The sequence below is a fragment of the Elephantulus edwardii genome, unplaced genomic scaffold, assembly GCF_000299155.1.
Source record: "Elephantulus edwardii isolate Elephantulus edwardi_28Jun2011 unplaced genomic scaffold, EleEdw1.0 scaffold00252, whole genome shotgun sequence".
Classification (NCBI taxonomy): Eukaryota; Metazoa; Chordata; class Mammalia; order Macroscelidea; family Macroscelididae; genus Elephantulus; species Elephantulus edwardii.
The window spans coordinates 3,495,155-3,516,510 of NW_006400002.1; the positions used below are offsets into that span (position 1 = coordinate 3,495,155).

At 43.1% G+C, this 21,356-nt stretch overlaps 1 pseudogene; it reads right to left on the reverse strand.

Moving 5' to 3' along the window:
* Nucleotides 1-8,118: 8,118 nt before the first annotated feature.
* LOC102856697 lies at nucleotides 8,119-8,634 on the reverse strand (annotated as a pseudogene).
* Nucleotides 8,635-21,356: the final 12,722 nt, after the last annotated feature.

The window sequence follows — 21,356 nt, forward strand, 5'->3', positions numbered from 1 at the left end:
TCCATGGCATATTCAATACTCTTCTCCAGCACCACAGCTCAAGGGTATCAATTCTTCTATCATCCCTCATCATTGTCCAGTTTTCTGATGCATAGCAAGTAATTGCAAAGACCATGGCCTATATCAGGCACACCTTAGTCTCCAGACTGACATCATTGCTCTTCAGTACTTTGGAGAGGTTTCTGACAGTACTTGTAGGTGATATTATTTCTACTGTGAGTCACTTCATCTTTTGGCTGATAGACGACCTCTGGGCATGGTCTGAATTCCACATTTAAAGGTTATCTCAAGACCGAATGGTGATGCTGGAGAAGAGTATTGAACATATCTACTGTGGACCACTAAGAGAACAAACAGGTCTGTTCTGGAGAAGGTGAAATCAAGCTGCTCCTTGGAAGCAAGGATTTTGAAGCTCCATCTCACATACTTTGGGCATGTGGCCAGGAGGGACCAGTCCTTGGAGAAGGACATCATGCTTGGAAGGTGGAGGGTAGTGCAGAAGGGAAAGACCCAGGATGAGATGGATTGACTCAGTGACTGAAAAAATGGGACATCAAAGACAATGAGATTTGCAGGGTTCAGAGCTATTGTGCATAGGGTTGCTATGGGTCACAGGTGACTGGATAACACATAACAAGGATAACAATTTCTGGGATTTCTCTGTTGTTGTTTTGCCATCTAGTTGGAACCGACCCAAAGCTGACCCTCCAGTAGGTTTTCAGAGGCAGTTAACCACACAGGGTATTGCTCATCCTTTTCCAGAGGAAAATAACCTATGGATTTGAACCACACGTCTTTGAGATTGCCATGCAGTTTCTTACCACTAGGCCACCAGAGCCAGTTCAGTAAGTCTGAACTCTCAGGAATTTGCCTTTTGTTCTATCTTTTGTTCTCATTCTGTCATGTTCCTGGTCAGAATGGTCAGTGGTGGAGGCCATGTACCATCTAGTTCTTCTGGTCTTAAGGCAGTTAAGGTCAGGGTTCATGTAGACTATTAACCCCACAGACTCATTTTTTTTGAGTCATTGATTTTCTTCTCTCTTTTCATTTCAGACACGTAGAGCCAATAGCTATATTTTAGATGCTCTCTTGCAAGCTTTTAAGAATTCAAGTACTACGTATCAACCTAGGATATATAACACTATATTTATGAATTATGTTATGCCAGTGTACTGATTTGCCCTTCAGTCCTACGTGCGCAGAATCAGTATTTTTTTTTTCCATCTCGGATAGCTAATACCTGCAAGCATCTTTCAGATGTTTGTTGCCCACCTGAATGTCTTCTTCGGCCAAGTGTTCATGCCTTTTGCTGATTTTTTAGCCATGTTCCTCGCACTGACACAGGACACACTCAATGGCACTGGGATTGGTTTTGGTAACTATGTTGCGGGAAGCCCTGGTGGTGTATCGTGTTGGGCTGCTAATCAAGGGTTGATGGGTTATCATGAGATGGAACCAACAAGTTGGCAGTGACCTTTCCCCCCCCACCTCAGTTCCACCATTTATTGAATATCTGCTAATGGCTCTTTACAATGTAGAATTGAATGAGGTAAAATAATGGGTCATCACATAAACACACAAGCTAGGCTTGTCTACTTAGAAACTTTTCTCATGTGAACCTACTTCATAATTATTTCAATTTTATCAAAAAGTATAAGCTAGCAATTCTATAACGCTATATAAATTTGCGTTATTATTTAGCAGTGAATTTTAAATAAACTTTTTTCATTCTAAATGCTTAAAGCTTTCTTTTCTTTTTTAAAAAATAATTTTTAATGAGCATTTACAGAGATTTTGAATTTCCATTCATTCATTGCTGCACTTTTCTCCCCGCCCAGCCATCCCCCCACCCCAGTTCACTCCTCTCTTTCAAAAGTAAAAAAAACACTCCTTCCCTGGTACACAATCCCCCACACCCCTCCCACCACCCCAAATACATTCCACTATGCAACCTTAATTGTGGACTCTTGTGATAACCATAATATCCTATCACATATCGCTTTTAAATTATTCACTCCCTCATCTGCTTCAGTGCAGTATACACAATTTATCCAGTTTTTCTCAGTCTTACCCCAACCCTGATATCAATTGCATTTTACAACAGTGACACCGTGCAATATTTGTCCTTTTGCGACTGAGATATTTCACTCAGCATAATGTCCTCCAGGCTCACCCATTTTGAATAATATTGCATGAGTTCCTTGTTTTTCAATGCAGCATAGTATTCCATTGTGTGAATATACCACAGCTTCTCTATCCATTCGTTTGTTGATGGGCACCTGGGTTGTTTCCAACTCCTTGCTACTGTGAACAGAGCTGCGATAAACACGGGTGTACTTTCTTATCTTTTTAAAAACTCTTTTATATTCATATAGAGATGACATTGTAAAGGCCCTTTGTCCTACTGATATTTGGAAACAAAATTTCAAAGAAAATGTGTCAGGGACAGATTACTGCTCACCAGTTTCCCTTTGCCTCCTGCATGCAGAATTTGACTACAATTTCCAGCTCTCCTGCAGGGCATGGTCCGTGGCTGAGTTCGTCTGTCCAGCACAGTCAAGAGTGGGGCAAAGTGAAGGGTGTCCCCTTTTGCCCTAGCTCTCTGCACCTTCCACACAAACCTGCAAGCTCCCTGTCTCTTTTTTATCTGCTGAGTGAGTCTGAAGGATCCAGCAGAGGCTTTTGGGGCCCGTGACAGTCAGCAGAGCCACAGGACAGATGGTGCTGAGGTCTCACATCACCTCAGAGAAGGCTGTCAACACAACACTTGCGCTACTTTGCCATGTGCGTGAGAGGTAGACTTTATTATTGTGACAAGCACCTCAGCGGGAGTTATTAGTCATATCAGTTAGCTTACCTTAACTGTTACAGAAAGACTACAAATGGCTCAAGTTTACCCTGTAGGCAGGTTAAAGCATAATGCTGAATGTGACCTTCTGATCCTGACTTGGGGGCTCTTCTCGGCACAGAAGACCAGACGGCCTGAACTTGACCTCAGAAGGCTGCCTCCCCATCTTTCTGATCCTTAACCTACTGAGAAAGTGATACTGTTGTTACCTGCTAGGTCGTCAATTCCAACTCGTGGAAACTCACCGTTTGCAGAGTTGAACTGTCCAGTCTTCGGGGCTGGGGCCTTTTGAAGCACAACTCTAGGCCTGTCTTTGGCGTTATCTCTGCCTGAGATTGAGCTGCTTCACCATTGACTAGTAGTTGAGTGCATAGCCATCTGTGTCCCCTTAAGCTCCCCTCACCCCTCTTCCCTAAAGGGACAGTGACCCAGGGTTCATCTTCACTAGATGAAAATATTTCGTTTAACAAATCTGAATCTCAGCAGAAGGAAACCCACTCAGCCACCCGGTTGAGATATTCTCTACAATAAAGGGGAACAGCTCTTTAGTTCCCACAAATGGATATTGTGGCTGATAAAGGTGATGACAGAGTCTGTAGTCCGGGGAGGGGCCAATATACTTGAGAGGCAAAGGAGGCTGATGTCTTCCTCCACAGGCAGTAAGGCAATAGCAGTGGTCATGCCCTCCAAGCGCTGCCTTCTCATTGGCTGGTAGCAATCAGTTTAGCAGGCTTAGAAAAGTCTAGACTGTTGCAAACGTGTATCTTTCAGAAGAGCATCCTCCTTACCCCTCCATTTGGCGAGACATATTTTTCAGACAAGAGGGAATGAAAGAAGTTGGGCAAAGCGGGAGGGAAGGTGGGGAATGATCTAATAGCATGTGGCGATAAGAAGAGGCCCACGCTGGAGATATGGACACAAGAGGCCGTGGGGCCTTTCCCGGCCTGGGACTCCAAGACGATGGTCTCAGGTTGCATGTCAGAACCAGAGTCACAAAATTCCGTTTCTAAAGTTGGCCAAGCACCGAAGCTCCCGTGCCCACCTCTCTCATTTCACAGTGGCCCTAACTGGTCAGGACATGACCAAGGTCACAGAGTTAGTCACAGGCAGGGCTGGAACCCAGAGACACCCCCGACCCCCCGACTCCCAGACCAGTATTCTTTGTGTTTTTCTACATCACTTGCAGGTCCAGTGGGAATCACACTCAGTTTAAGGAGCTGGAGCAGCAGATGTAATTAGGATACTAAGTGCTGGTGTGTGCGCTCCCCAAGGACCCATCTGCCAATGCCCTTGGTCAACCCCGAGCCTCAAAGAAAGGCTTTGCCTGCTTCCATGCAAAGCCAGCTCCCGTTGCCCACTAGGGACTGACACCATCTGACTGTCTGGGGTGAGTCTCTCAATTCCAAGGTGAAGCAGGAGTGGGAACATGTTCACTGTTAACTCCTGAGCATCTGGGGAGGGAGCGTCTCCAGACTGGAGAGGCATGGAAATTTCCCTGAACCCAGAAGCATGCTTGGAATAGTATCAACTGCCGCATCACCACTCCAACCCAGCCTTGTTAGTGAGGCAAGCCGCAATCAGGGAGATAATTAGCTTGCTGTTATTTATTCCCCGCGCTAATCAGCAGCCCACTGCTTGCACAGTAGAGAGGGCTCCCACCCTCAGAGCTGTGGGGGTTCTCAGGGACCTTTAGTTACCAGCCAGGAAACAAGGAGCAAAAGACAAAGGGCTGGGAAGAAGGAGACAGAGAGGAGGAGACCTGGACTCTGTCTGCACAGCACACAGGTCCCCAGGGTGAAGTGGCTGAAGGATTACAGGGAACCCAGTGCAGACATCCACTTCTCCTGGTTTAGTTCCTGGGGTTTGGCTCTGGTTGATAAAGGGCACCTGGCATTCAGCTTCCTGTTCTGCCTCACTGCAGTCAAATTGCCTTTTTCCAAGACATCTTTCAAAAAAAGATGACATTTATCAAAGCCTGCTGAGTGGTGACCGTAGTGGAGGGAAAGAGGCGGGTGCACTGTCTGTGGCAGAGAAAAGGAGAGAAAGGAAATGCTTTCGAGCCTCAGAAAAATCCTGGGGAGGGGGTGTTAGGTGTGGAGACAGCATCTCCACGCGCTTGGCTGGCTACACTCTCTCCTGTCCGCTTCCTCTGCCTCATCAGCAGTTCTCACTGCAAGTCTCCAGCTTCCCAGTCCAAATAGTAGACTGAAGATAGCCTGTGAAGAAACATCAGAAGGGCTTGGCTCTGTGAAGTGATAGCTTTGAGATGTATAATGTCCTAAGACTGGGGGTGGTTCCAGAATTTCCATGCAGGTCAGGCTAAGGGGAGATCACTTGGTTGGAAGGTGGTTAGGTAGGGAGAAGCTGGAAGACTGTCTTGAAGCTGTGTTTGTAGAACAATCACATGGGTTTGTTACATATGTTATATATCTACTTGGATGTCAGTCTAGAGACTAAGCTGCACCTGACCCAGGCCATGCTCTTTGCAATTATTTGATCTGCATAAGAGAGCTGGAAAAGGACTAAGAATGACAAAAAAAGAATCAATACCTTTGAGTTGTACTGAAGAAGAGTATTGAACATACCATGGATGGCTAACAGAACAAATAGGTCTGTCTTGGAAAGAATGAAACCAAGTTTCTCCTTTGAGGCAAGATTTTGAAGCTCCATCTCACATACTTTGGGCATGTGGCCAGGAGGGACCAGTCCTTAGAGAAGGACTTCAGCGTTTGGAAGGTGGAGAGACAGTGCAGGAGAGGAAGACCCCAGATGACATGGATTGACAAGATAATTGGGGCAATGGGATTAGGTGTGTTGGAGTCAGTGAGATTGGCTCAGAATGGGGCAGGGTTCAGACCTATTGTATGTAGGGTCACTATGAGTTACAGGTGACTATGGCAAATCACAAAGACAACAACTTGCAGTGATATGGCTCATGATCCTACAGCATACCTTACCCCCGCAGTTGCACAGGGTGCCAGAATCAGAATAAGAATAGCGGTCATCTGGTCTATTTCAGGACCAATGCAAGATTCCTCTTCAATTTTCTTTTCTTTGTTCTCCTAAACCTTTGTTCTCCTTTCAATATATAACCTCTTACATAACCTGTCCCCACGCATTATGACCATCTGTGTCTCGGCCCCCTTTACCAAACCAAGGCCCCTTGAGAATACAGACTGTTGTTAGACTATCTTTAATCCTATTACACTTACAGGATGTCCTGCTGTATGTGAATGTGTGTGTTATGGAATGAATGTACCAACAAGTGAAGGAATGCATGAGCATCTGTACAAAGTGGTCATCTAAAAAAAAACCAAAGTGGTTATGTGCTTCCATTATTGGCCACTAATATTTCATTATTGAAATATTTGACGATGTTTCTGTACATGAAGTGGAAACCATATATTTCTCTGTCATTTCCATAACAGAGATTCTCAACCCAAGAATCCTTGAATGGGCCTTATAACATCCATAACCTTCTCCATCCAAAAAAAGTATGAAAACTTGTATATGTTTGCCCACATGCTTTGAGGAAGAAAATCCACTGGTTTTGCAAAGGATCTGAATGGCCAAGTTCAGAGCCACACTCCATCCCCTGACTCCTGCTTTCTCATGAAAACTCATGCTACACAAACTACAAAGTGTCAAAGTGCTCCCTTTTTAAGATTTGTTTCTCCTTATTTTCTTTGGGTGTAGGTTCAGAATTGGAAATTTAATCTACAAAACACTATAGTGCTTGCTTTTGAAATAAAAATAGTTTTATTATGGTAAGTGCATATGTAACAAAACATTTGCCGTCTTGAGAATCTTCACATGAAGGGTATAGTAACATTAATTACATTCATCAAGCAATTCAAACATAACCTTTAGCCATTCCCATACTTTTTTAAAAAATTATTTTATTATTTTTTTGTGTGTGTACCATCAAATCAGATCTGACTGGTATAGGAAGAGATTGTCTATCCTTCTCCAGCAGAACATCTCATGGATTTGAACCAAGAATCTCTGGGATTACAGTGCAACTTCTTGCCACTAGGCCACCAGAGCTTCCCATTCCCATACTTTTGAAAAATTATTATTTTAATGAAAGTTTGCAGAAAAGTTAGATTTTCACTCATTCATTGTTGCACATTTCCTTCCATAACCCCTCCAGTTCACTATTTTTAAAGAAAATATTCATTCATTGTTGCATAACTTCCTCCCTCCCTTCCACCACTACCCCAGTCCATGTTGTAATATACCCTTATTCTGGACTGTTGTCATACAAATAATGCCTAATCATACATTACTTTTCAACAGTTCTTTCCTTCATCTGTCCCAGTGCAATGTTCATTGTCTATCCCCTCTTTTTTTAGTTTCCCTCAACCCTCTTCTCAGTCCTGGTTTATAACAGTGGTGTTATAAAGTATTTATCCTTTTGTGACTAAGATATTTCACTCAGCATGATGTCCTCCAGGGTCACTCATGTTGTGTAATATTTTATGAGTGTCCTTGTTTTTCAGTGCTGCCTAGTATTCCATTGTGTGAATGTAGCCGTTTTTCTAGCCATTCATTTGTTAGTGGGCATTTGGGTTGCTTCTATATCTTTGCTATTGTGAACAACGCAGCCATAAACATGTGTGTGCATACCTCTGTTTGGGTGGCAGCTCTGGTTTCTTTAGGGTCATTCCCAAACTTTTGCATCTTTTTTTTTCAGTGCTCAGACTTCTATTTGAGATTCGCCTCCCCTGCACAAATTCCATGGCACATGCATCTTCTTGCATGTACACCCAAGGTGCGATGAGGTGTGTTCTGGTGGCCTAGTGGCTGGGCAGGGTGTAGAGGAGGGTCCTTGGTGAGGCTTATATTTGTGGCAGTGGCTGAGAAAGGGCTTTCACACCCTGAATAGGGAAACACCTGAGGTGGCACAGGGCACCTTCCTCCTAGGTGGAAGCCCAGAGCTCCCTTGAGGAAACTTCTCCTGGTCCCTCTAAGTCTTGTCCTTCTGGATTATCTCTGGATGATAGTCTCCTTGGCTGAGTGAATAACTCTTTCCAGCTCCCAGGGTCTCTGGGTCATGGGGGCAATGTGTGCCTTAAGATGACCGAGTGTCTTTGCCTGGCACTCCGCTGGTACTGGCCCTTACTACATGGGGAGCTAGGGTCCTATCCTTCAGGTGAATGATCCCCTAATTGAGTCTTTTCGGAGTGTGGGCAGAGACGCGGCACAGAGGTGAGTGAGTGTGGACGGCAGGTGCTAGGATAGGGACCTGGTACAGGGAGAGGGGTGGCCTAGTCGTCCTTGTCCTTGGCTCCATGTTTAAGGATGCGGTGAACTCCACATAGTTGAAGTTACCTTTTTTTATCAGTGGTGCCTCTCGGTAAATCTCATCCACCTCCTCGTCTGTGAACCGGTCTCCCATGGTGGTAAGCAGCTCCCAGAGGTGATCCTTGTGGATGAAGCCTGAGGCTTCCTCATCAAAACAGGCGAAGGCATTTCGGATCACATCCTCAGGGTTGGTGCCATTCAGCTTCTCCCCAAACATGGTGAGGAAACTGATGAAGTTGACGGGCCCAAGGCCTCACTCATCATGCCCTCCAGATCCTCGTCTGCAGGGTTCTTCCCCAGCGAGGCCAGCATGTCGTACAGGTCCTCCTTGTCAATGAAGTATTGCGGTTCTGGTCAATCATGGTGAAGGCCTCCTTAAACTCCTGGATCTGGGACTGGTCAAACATTGCAAAGACATTGGAAGTGGCCCTCTGTGGCCATTTCTTAGTGGTCTTGGCCTTGGCCCTCTTGCTGGACATCTCGTCTTCTGGTGTATGGGGCTTCGCTGCAGGAAGGACTGGTGCAGAGAAGGCTCTCGGTGTGGTGCAGCGGGCAGCCGTCTGGTCTGGGTGCTGCCACATCACTTTAAAAAAAATTGAAAGAGAAGCTATTAGAAAACATAGCTCTCAAATAATTAGATGGAGCTTTCCAGAAGTAGGGGTAGAAAATCACTCTTAACAGAAACATCTTACTTTTCTGAAGAGAGTCAGTCCCTACATTGTTATAGTTTATGCCATAAAAGAGCCAACACATCTGCTTTACACAAAGTACAGCCAAAATGCTTCTTAGAATTGAAGATTCTGAAACTGTCTCATATTCTTTGGATGTGTTATCAAGAGGGTCCAGTGCTGGAGCAAGATACCATGCTGTGTAAAGTAGAATCTCACTCATCAATCACTCATTGCCCTCTGGTCAGAACCAACTCATAGTTGACCTTCCAGTGGGTTTTTGGAGGTTGGAAATCACAGGGGAGCTTGCCCATCTTTCTTCTTGGAGCCAATTGTGGATTTGAAAGGCCAAAGAGGCACCATCTTTGGTTTAGCAGCACAACTAACCCCGGACGCCCATTAGTGACGTGGAGGATCAGACACATTGGCTGCAACAATGGACAAGTGCAGAGACTGTGAAGGCGTGCAGGGTCAGGCAGAGCTGTGGTCTGTTGTACACAGCTTGGCTATGAGGCAGAACTGACTCAGCTGGACCTAAAACATACAGAGCAAAACCTGCCTTGCTACTCTACAGCTGAATGCATGAGCATCGTAATGCATGCGGAAACTGGCCCTGCAGGGCGGGGGCATGATAAGAAATTTGCCCCCAAAAAAAGATGCATCAGGGAGCTCTGGTGGTCTAGTGGCAAGAAGCTGCACTGCAATCCCAGAGATACCCAGTTCAGGTCCACCAGATGCTCTGCTGGAGAAGGAGGGTCAATGTCCTCCTGTACCAGTCAGATACGATTTGACAGTACACACACACACACACACACACACACACACACACACATTTTTTTAAAAAGACGCCTCATATTAGACAACAGCAATTTTCTTCATTCTGCATCTCTCCTTGAGGAAGAAAACATCCTAGAGTAAGCTGCACGTTTGGGGATTTGAGCTTCTTTGTGACATTTTGAGCCACTATTCCAATTCTTTGATTTTTAGAAGCGCCATGTCACCAGGGACTTTAGCTAGCAAGACCACTCCCCAGTGACACCGTGGCATCCTACAGTTAATTTCTCATCTCAAAACCTGCCAGGCATCACTGTTTTTTGCAGGTAAAAGGATTCTGACGAGTGTACACGCTTTAACCTTCACAGCAGTTATTGCCACCTCTTTTCAAACAAAAATATTGCCAATGTTAATGATCCCTTATGTCTGAAATTCCAAAGTACCCTCATTTAGTCCTCACAAAAATCCTATAATGGACAATTTCGCTTTGGAGATGAACAAAATCCTTCCAGGTCACCTTCGCTACAGACTCCGAGGCCTCCAGGTTCTGAGTAAGTCAGGGGTGGACCCTGGAATCCTTTCCTAATGCAAATTCCTTGTACACTGTGTTGTAGGCAGTCTGAGGCCACACACAGGGAACACCACCCTAAAGTGTAGTGTTTCCCAACACCCTAATCATCAAAATGTTTCCCAGCCTCCTCCTGTGGGGGTTCTGATTCATCCATCAGGTCAGGAGCTCTGACATTTGCACTTTCAATAGAGCAGGTGTCATAACTCCTGCTTTTGTATGTGAGAACACTGAAGCCCAGGGTAATTGGTTCACAATCACACAGCTGATGACAGAGGCAGACCTAGAAGTCAGCTATTCTAACAAGTAGCCCAGTGCTCTTTCTACTAAGTCATGAAGCCATGTCACTAAACAAGGTCCTGAACACAACAGACAGTTGATTAATATTTGTTAAGGGAAACAAAATTCTCATTTCTTACTTCCTAGCTTCTGAAGGGGAGAAACCACTCCTACAGTGTATTTGCATCTCACCCAACCCAGCCTGACCCCCAGGCGTGTAACACAATGCCCTGGCAAAGGGCTCAGCAGATGTTTGTGAATGAACGCATAGAAACAGATTACTGGACTGCAGTCCTCTTGTCAACTCCCCTCTGGCTGGGCTCCAGATTGTAAATGTGTTGCTCAGAACTGAACATGATACTCCACTTACAATCTGACCCAAACTGAGTACATCATGTTTTAGAGGAATTGTTGCCTGTTCTGGGAGCCAAGGCTTGTCCTTCCTTCCTACTGCTGTACTGGTGTCATCGCAGGAACTGGAGCCCCACTTCAGCTTCCTAATGGTGATACCACTGGGTAGGGTGCAGGGGCTATGGACTGAACGGATGACAGGGTCAGAGGGGGTGACACCAAGGCTATTGTCTAGATTATTACTTTTTTTTTACAAAAATATCCCAATGGTTAATTATAATAACAAAAGCATTTTGGGGGTAAATCCAGTGCGCGCGTGCGTGTGTGTGCGTGTGTGCGTGTGTGTGTGTGTGTGTGTGTGTGTGTGTGTGTGTATCGACTCAACGGCACATGACAACAACCATGTATATGTATATATGTGTGTATATGTGTGTATATGTGTGTATATATATATATTGATATGCTAACAGGATGAAAACTCTTTGCTTATTTGCTTCTTGAACCTTCTAACAGGCTCCAGTTAGAGCTGTTATTATTATCCAATTACAACGATGCTTCGAATCCGCTGTCTTCATTTGCATGCACTTCAAGGACACACTGTTGTCTTCATCGCTGCCAGTGTTTTCATGTTGCTGACTGTCGCATTTTAGCTACCATATTATAGGCATCATTATTTGTGAACTTACCTCAGTAACTTTTGGAGAATGAAGTAGGTGTCAAAGGAAAAGGGGGAGAAAAATTTAATAAGGCTGCTACACAGTTACTAATAATGTAACTAGCAATGTGGTAGTTTGACATCAGAAAGATTTTACTAAGCAATTTTATTGTTAACATTCATACAATTTATAAAATATAGCAAAAATCCATATTTATAAAGACTAGTAAGTGATATGTTTATCACTTACTAGTCTATTATTATTGGGAGCTCTGGTGGCCTAGAGGCAAGAAGCTGTGCTGCAGACCCAAAAGTATGTGGTTCGAAGCCGCCAGCCACTCTGAGGAAAAAGGATGGACAGCCTCCTTCCTTGCAATTAACTCTCTGAAAACCCACTGGAGGGTCAGTTGTGGGTCGGTTCCAACTCAACAGTATATGACAGCAACAGTCTATTATTACACTATGGGCAAGATCTTGAATGATCTAGGAAGCATCAAAAGAAGATAGAAGGAATACACAGAGTCACTGGAACAAAAGGAACTGACTGACACTGAAAAATTCCAGGAAATAACCATAGGAGCAAGAGCCAACGATTTTTTTTTAAAGTCAAATAGTAATTAAGGAAGAAGCTCAAGCTACACTGAAGGCATTGGCAAAAAAATAAGGCCCCAGGAAGCGATGGGATCCCTATCAACATGTTTCCACAAACAGATATAACCCTGGACAGGCTCACCAGTCTATGCCAGGAAATTTAGAGGACAGCTGTCTGGCCAATTGACTGGAAGAGATCCATATTTATTCTCATTCTCAAGAAAGGTGATCCTAAGGGAGCTCTGGTGGCCTAGTGGCAAGACGCTGCACTGAAATCCCAGAGGTACACGGTTCAAATCCACTAGATGCTCTGCTGGAGAAGGAAGGGGCAATCTCCTTCTGTACCAGTCAGATCTGATTTGACGGTACACGTAAAAATAATACAATAAAAAAAAAAGGTGATCCAACAGAATGGGAATAATCAAACAATATCTTTAATATCATATGCAAGCAAAATATTCTTGAAGATCAATAAAAAATAGTTTGAACACTGAGTCAATTCAACTCTTCAAGGGTCTCCCTATCTTGTGAATACCTCCAATTCTCCCAAGCATGACATCCCTCTCCAAGGACCAGTCCCTCCTTGCAACATGTCCAAAGTCTGTCAGATGGAGCTACAGAATCCTTGCCTCCAAGGAGCAGCCTGGATTTCCCTCTCCAGGATGAACCTGTTTGTTCTCCAGCAGTCTATGGTATATACAATACTCTTCTCCAGTACCACAGCTCAAAGGCATCAATTCTATCATGGTGTAGGGGGAAATAAAGACTGTCCTGGTACCTTCATTCTAGTTGCAGGAACATATAACAAACAAGAGATGCCTGAATATAAAACATAACTACATAGATTATTAGCATAGAAAAACCAAAGCTAAGTGCTTGCTGCAGAAAGGACTGCAGCCTCCAATATGAGTTGAAGCTCAACATCAAGAAAACAAAGATTCTCACAACTGGGCCAAATGGTAGCATCAGTATGGATGGTGAAGAGATTGAGATAGTTAACAGTTTTAGTTTACTGGGTTCCACAGTCAACACTCTTGGCAACAGCAGCCAGGAAATCAAGAGATGAATTGCATTGGGAAAGTTAGCTGTGAGGGACCTCTCAACAGTACTGAAGAACGACGTCAGGCTAGAGACTAAGTTGCGCCTGATCCAGGCTATAGTCTTCGTGATCACTTGCTATACATCGGAGAGTTGGACAATGAATAGGGATGATAAAAAGAGGATTGATGCCTTTGAGCTGTGGTGCTAGAGAAGAGTGTTGAATAAGCCATGGACTACTAGGAGAACAAACAGGTTTGTCCTGGAGAAGGTGAAGCCGAAATGCTCCTTGGAGTCAAGGATTCTGAAGCTTCATCTGACCTACTTTGGGCATGTTGCAAGGAGGGACTGGTCCTTGGAGAGGGACATCATGTTTGGCAGAGTGGAGGGGCGGCGCAGGAGAGGAAGACCCTCGATGAGATGGATCAATTCTGTGACTGGAGTGGTGGGAATGAGTGCGTTTGAGATGGTGAGGTTGGCACAGGATAAAACGGCGTTTAGGACTCTTGTACAGAGGGTCGCTATGAGTCACAAGCGACTTGATGGCACATAACAACAACAACAACAAAACCAAAGCTTAATAACATATATTATCATTTTCTGAGTGGCTTTAACAATCTTCATAAATGTCATTACACCATAAATAATCATTTCACTGTATTTCATATCAATTTAAACTTTGCCATCTGTGTTGTTGTCATTGTTCTGTGCCATCTTGTTGTCTGAAACTCATAGCGATCCTATGTACAATTGCTCTGACCCTAAGCCAGTTTCACTGACTCCTACACACCTAATTCCACTGCCCCAGTTACTCTGTCAATCCATCTCCTTCAGGGTCTACCTCTCCTGCGCTGCCCTTCCAAGCATGATGCCCTGGTCCAAGGACTGGTTGCTCCTGGCCACATCCCAAAGTATGTGAGACAGAGGTTCAAAATCCTTGCCTCCAAGGAGAAAATTGGTTTCACTCTCTCCCACAGACTATTTGTTCTCCTGGCTGTCCATAGTATGTTCAATACTCTTCTAAGGTAATGAGGGTAGGTGTGCAGGGACAATAAAGTTGGCTCAGGCTACAGCATGGTTCAGAGCTGTTGTACATAGGGTCTTTATGAGTTGCAGGTGACTTGATGGTACACAACAACAACAATAACACTATTTCATCCACTACAATAGTGCCTCACATTTCATATGAGTTCAAAAAGCATTTTTATTGAAGTATATATTTTTATGAATTTTACTATCTATAAATACACAAACTAAAAGAAAATGTTGCATATAAATAAAAAAAGTAGCTTGAACAGAAGTACATTGCTTGGCAGGAAATTGTCGGAAGTTCAAGCTGGTTTTAGAAGAGGCCATGACACCAGGGGTATCACTGCTGATGTCAGATCGATCTGGGCTGAAAGCATAGAATATCAGAAGAAGGTCTATATATGTTTTATTGACTATGCAAAGGCATTTGACTACGTGGATCATACAAAACTATGGCTAACATTGAGAAAAATAGGAATACCGCAACTCTTAATAGTGTTCATATGAAATCTATACATAAGCCAAAAAGCTATTGTCTTACCAGAGCAAGGGAACACTGCATGAAATAAAATCAGAAAGGGCTTATGCCAGGAAAGTATCCTTCTCCATTCCTGTTTCATTTGTATCTGAACGAATAATTCATGAAGCTAGACACTATCAAGTGGAATGTGATATCAGGATCAGAGGAAGCCTCTGCTATGCAGATGACACAACCTTGCCTACTAAAAGAGAGGAGGACTTGAAATGCTTCCTGCAGAAGATAAAGGAATACAGATTTCACTATGGATTGCATCACAACATCAAGAAGTAAAAAACCTCACCACTGGACTGACAAGCATCATCATAATAGGTAGAGAAAGGATTGAAGTTGTCAATGATTTAATATTGCGTGGATCAACTATCAACATCCTTGATACCAGCAGTCAGGAGATCCGGAGGTATATTGTGCTTGACAAATCTGCTGCCAGGGATCTCTCCAAAACATTGATGGGAAATGATGTCAGTCTGAAGACTAAAGTGTGCCTGATTCAAGCCGTGGTCTTTTCAATCATTTGCTATGCATCTGAAAGCTGGACAACGAATAACAATGATAGAAGGAGATTTGAGTTTTAATGTTGAAGAAGACTGTTGAATAGCCCATGGACTGCCAAAGGAACAAAGAGATATGTCTTGGGGAAAGTTATGGCAAATTTCATGAAGCTTCATCTCTCATACTTTGGGCATGTTGTTAGGAGAAACTATTCCTTGAAAGGGGATGTTAGGCTTGGAGAGATGGAGGGTCTGCAAAAGAAAGGAAGTCCCTCAACAGGATGGATTGACACAGTGACTGCAGCAAGGGCTTGAGTAAGTTAGAGATTATGAGGATGGCACACAACAGAACAGGTTCAAGTCTGTTGTTCATGTAGTCACTATGAGTTGTAGTCAACTTGATAGCACCTAACAACCACAGTCTATTATTAAATTTAATAATGAACATTCACAAAGATTCTCTATGATCATATATGAAGGGAGGAGTGTCATGGGGCCGGGGTATGAAACCATGAGTTACCACACTGGGTGTCACCAATCCTAATGACACCCCTGATTCCTAACCCTAGCCTCCCATTCACTGACACCTAGAACTCTGTTCTGCCCATAGCATTGTCTAGAGCCCTGGAATGTAGACCCTGGAAAGAAACACACATCATAGATTCCCCTCCCCTCCCAGTTCTATCTGCTCTACATTAACTCCAGAAGTTCCTTGGTGCACTGGATCCTGAACAAGGATGTAGGAGACAATCTCTCCATATTTATAAAGTGCCTTCTCTGTGTGCCCCCATCACTCATCTGTGGGAGCCCATGTGTTGCTTTAATGCTGGAAGCTACACCTCCAGCATTTTTCTTACCAACAGGGTCACTCATGGTGGACATGTATTAAAGGAGCCTCCAAACTAAGAGAGATCTGAAAGTCAAAGAAAGGCTTGGAAATCTATTTTTAAAAACCATCCAAAGAAAACTAATTTGCTTGCTATGGACATGCAATCAGAAAGAATCAATTACTGAAAGAGAGAGCATCATATCTGATGAGAAAAAAGGGCCAATGAGGGGAAGGGAGAGCCTTGGTAAGATAGATTGGCACAGTGGTCAAACAATAAACTTAAATATTCCAGCAGTTGAAGGACTATGCAGGCCCTGGGTAGCATTTTATTCTGTTGTATACTGTGTCACTACAACTTGACCTTTAACACCATCTAATTTGACGGTGTCAGTCACAACAAACTGGCTGACTCTGAGAAGAATGAGGATCTCAGAACACTCGACTGTTCTTATGCAAAAGTTAGACCAGGAAACAGTTATCAGAACAGAGCAAGGAAACACTGCCTGGTTCAAAATCAGGAAAAGTGTGCACTAGGGATGCAGCTTATCTTCATACTTTTTCATTCTATATGCAGAACAGATTCACCAGGAGGCTGAGCTCTATGAGAAGGATTGTGGCATCAGGATTGAAGGAAGGTTTAGCAACAACCTGCGTTACGCAGATGACACAGCCCTGCTTGCTGAAACTGTGGAGGACCAGAGGCATTTGCAGCAGAAGGTCAAGGACTGCAGCCTTCAATATGGATTGAAGCTCAACATCAAGAAAACAAAGATTCTCATCACTGGGCAGATTGGCAGCATCATGGTAGATGAAGAGATTGAGATTGTTAATTGCTTCAGCTTGCTTGGCTCCACAATCAGCACTCTTGGTACCATTAGCCAGGAAACCAAAAGACAAATTTGAGTGGGAAAATTTACTGTCAGGAACCTCTCCAGAGTTCCAAAAGAGCAATGATGTCAGTCTATAGACTAAGGTGAGCCTGATCCAGGCCATAGTCTTCACAGTCACTTGCTATGCATTAGAGAGCTGGATAATGACTAAGGAGGATAGAAGAAGAGCCAATGTCTCTGAGCTGTGGTGCTGGAGAACAGTATCGAATACACCATGAACTGCTGAGAGAACAAACAGGTCCATCTTGGAGAGGGTGAAACCAGAATGCTCCATAGAGGCGAGGCTTTTGAAGTTCCATCTGATATACTTTGGCTCAAAGTAAAGCCGAGTTCAGAGTTGTTGCATGTAATAGAATCACTGTAAGTTGGAGTCAACTCAGTAGCACATAACAACGACTACAATACTGTATGTTTGAGACTATTCAAGGTTCTCTTGCATGCATGAACTTATTACATTTTCATACATTAGATAGTTTCTCTTCTTGTTTTACAGATTTAGTAACTGGTTTAAGTCAATGAGTGGTAGAGTCAGGATTTGAAATCTGCCTCTGGAAATTGCACTCTCTTTTTTTTTTTAATTGAGATTTTAATGACAATTTATAGAGAACTTGGATTTCCATTCATTCATTGTTGCACATTTTTCTGGAAACTGCACTCTCAACTGTAAATCTTCCTTCTTTAGATTCTGAACTCAGCCCTGTCTTTAACTCTCTTGTGAACTTGATTGCTAAGGTAGGTGTCTTCTAGCACTGGTAGTCTAAGTTCTCTTACTCTAGGCAAGGAACAGCCTGGCTAACATTGTGATTTGTCTGCAGATTGACTAAGGACTACAGTGCAAATGGTTGAAGAGTTAAAACTTAAAACACAAATGAGTAGGCAAGGATCAGAAAGCACAAAGAGGAGAGGAAAATCTTTAACCATAAGCTATTTTACTTAAAGCTTTACCTATTCATCTTTAACTATTAGTTGGATCTTGTTGCGAAGTGCCATCCAATTAATGTCCAGCTCAATATAATGGAGCAAAACTACCTCAAAGGATTTCCTTGGCTGTAATTTTGACAAGAACAGATTGCAATGTCTTTCTTCTGCAGAACTGCTGATGGGTTCAAACCACTAACCTTTTGGTTGGCTATCAGATGCTTAGCTCTTCATCACTAGGGTTTGTTAGTTTATCTGCAAACCCTCTTAAAATCATAAAAATACTTAATGTCCTAAACTGGAGCACAGCACAAACTAGTCAAGGATTCATACGAAATTACCTGACAAGTCTGAACATAAGATTGCTGCTATGTGCTGTCAAGTTGGAACCAACTCATAGCTGACCCTCCAGAGGGTTTTCAAAGGCAGTAAACTGTATGGGATGAGATTGCCCTTCTTTCTCCCCAGGATTCATACAGCCTAACTTTGAGTTAATTGTAGATCCAACAAGATGAAGCTGTTGACAGTTTCAATCTCCTCTCCATCCATCATGACAATGCCTACTGGTGCAGTGGTAAAAATCTTTTATTTTCTTGATACTGAGACACAATCCATACTGAAGGCTGCATTCCTTGATCGTCTGCAACAAGTGCTTCAAGTCCTCCTCACTTTCAACAAGCAAGGTTGTATCATCTGCATAATGCAGGTTATTGATGAGTCTCCCTCCAATCCTGATGCCATATTCCTCTCCATAGAGTCCAGCTTCTTGGATAATTTGCTCAGCATATAGATTGAACAGATATAGAGATAGAATACATTCCTGACATACTCCCTTCCCAATTCCAAACAAAGCACTGCTTCTCTGCTCCAGGTATAGGTTCCACATAAGCACAATCAAGTGCTCTGGGATTCCTGTTCTTCTCAATGTCAGCCACAACTTTTCATGATGCACACAGTCAAACACCTTTGCATAGTCAATAAAGCACAAATAAACATTCTACTTGTATTCCTTACTTTCAGCCAGGATATCAGGATATCCCTGGTGCCACATCTCTTCTAAATCCAGTTTGAAGTCTGGCAGTTCCTTACCTATGTACCGTTCCAGCCATTTTTGAAAGATCTTCAGCAGTATATTGTTCTATAATTTCCACATTCCGTTGGATCACCTTTCTTGGGAATAGGGACAAATATGGACCTCTTCTAAACTGTTGGCCAGACAGGCATCCTTCACATTTTCTGACATAGACTAGTGAGTGCATCCAAGACTGCATCCATTAATTGAAACAAGTCAATTGGTATCACATCAATTCCTGGGGCCTTATTTTTTCCCGATGCCTTCAATGTTCACAGGGTTTTGAAAAACCTTTTATTTAGGAAGTAGATCGCCCATCCTGCTTCCTAGTCTGTCTTAATCAGGGAATTCCACCAAAACACATACATGATGAGAAACCCTTTTGGAACTTGACACATCAGTGGCAAAAATTTCGGTATCACAGCAACCTCAACTAATCTCAGTGCAGCAAACTGACTGAGAAGTCTTGTACCATTTAGAACAACTTCTCTCCAAACTTAATCAATACCAGTCAAAATGCCATGTGGGAGCTGGGCAACATTCCACGCTGACCGCACCTTCTGAGAGACATTCCAAACTGCCTGGTGTAAGACGACTGTGGCCAATCAGAAAGGAGCACGACCACCAACCACATCTTGCATGACTGAGCAGCTTCATGGTTAGGAATTAACAAAGGGCATAATATCAATACTCTCCACAGAGAACTGACCACCAGGCTGTCCACTGTACCCCCAACCCCTACCTATAAAGCCTACAGAATGTCCTAACTTCCCTAATAAACTCCACTAACATGAACACAATCTCTGTGGCCGTTGCAACAGTTAGCAGATCCTATAACAGAGCCAGAGACCCCTGGGATGGATGTTTGCTGAAGGTACGGGAACTTGCAGATGAAGGTATGGGAGGAGAGAGGCACGTCTGATCTCATAGGAACTGGTTTTGTGCTGTTGATATTGATGGAGACTTTTCTCCTTGTGGAGTTACTAAAGGTCTGATAAGGCTACCCTCATGCTGCCCACACTTTTAAAAATAGCATCTGAAAGGATTTACAGCTGTGGAAACCCTGTGGGCGGTTCTCCTGTGTCTCACAAGGCAGCTATGAGTCTGAATCACTTCAGTGGCTGTGGTTCTGTGGTTTCTGTAGAACATGTGGGCCTTTCAGGAAATGAGCAAGGTTGTGGTGGAAAGGGTAAAGAATGACCAAAAGAGAGTCAAATAACAGTGTTCCAGAAAGGAGGAAATACTTATCTCTCAGATAATACACAAATTGGTGTGTGAACCTGCTAAGGGACAAATTAAAAGGTTAAGAGAATCAATGAAACAAGTGATGGCTTATGGAAGTGGGAGGCCGGTAGCAGGAATCCTCCAGACTGCATGCTTTCAGGAATAAGCAAAAATGGAAACATAGATCAAGTGTTAAATATACAAAGGGCTCCAGCCAATAATGAGGGTTTCTATTTCAGCCCATTAGGCAATACTTTACAAAGGACTCATTTTTATTGCTACCTCATCTCTCACTCTTTGAGATAGCGTCATTTTAAAGGCATTCTCTTTGGGGAGACACTTTAAGAACTGAAAAAGCTGTCCTGGTATTAATAACACCACTGGAGTTTTCAGGAATATGAAATATGAAAAATCAAAAAACATGAAATATCAAAAATATTGAACTTTTTTCCACTTAGATTTTTAAAATAGGAAAACATTTATAAATCACAAAAAATGGGCAAGAAACTAGAAATACTGAGATGAAAGAATCAATAAATAATAGGCCAGAGGCAGTGAGCTTGAAAATATGAATGAATATTCCTAGCAGACAATGCCTTAGGATGTGAGAACAATGCAGAGAAGTATGAAGTGTGATCTGTGTACATGTTGACATTGAGACCAAGGTGTTTCCTAATGATCATCAAGAAAAGTAGAAATGAGCACAACAATGAATGAAGGGAAATCCAAAATATCTTTAAACATTCATTAAAAATTAATAAAAAATAAAGTTATAAATAAAAATGAATTGACCATAAATAAATGTAGGAGGGTAATTCTTGGGGGGGGAGAAAAGTAGAAATGTTGGGGCTAAGTGAACTCAGTGCCATAAGAAGAAATACTGTACAAGATGATTATTGTGTGTATGAGGATCCAAGGGGGAGCAGAGGGGTAAGGATGGGTGGGAGTGCGAAGGGGTAGTGTGGGATAGGGGAGTGGTTAACCACAGGGTCACACAATTTGATGGGCAGAGGGAGGGGTGGGTAAAGGAAATAGAAAAGATCCAGTGTGAAAAACAATGGATATTAACTATGGTAGTTAAAAAAAAATCGCAGGAGAAGCTCAGTATCAGCTGTGAAAACTAGGCCAGGCGCTGATTGTGGAACAGACCACCAACTACTCATATGCAAGTTCAAGCTGAAGCTGAGGAAAATTAAACCGAATCCACAGGAGCCAAAATACGACTTTACTTTCATCCCACCTGAATTTCAGAATCATCTCAGGAACAGGTTTGAGGCCTTGAACAC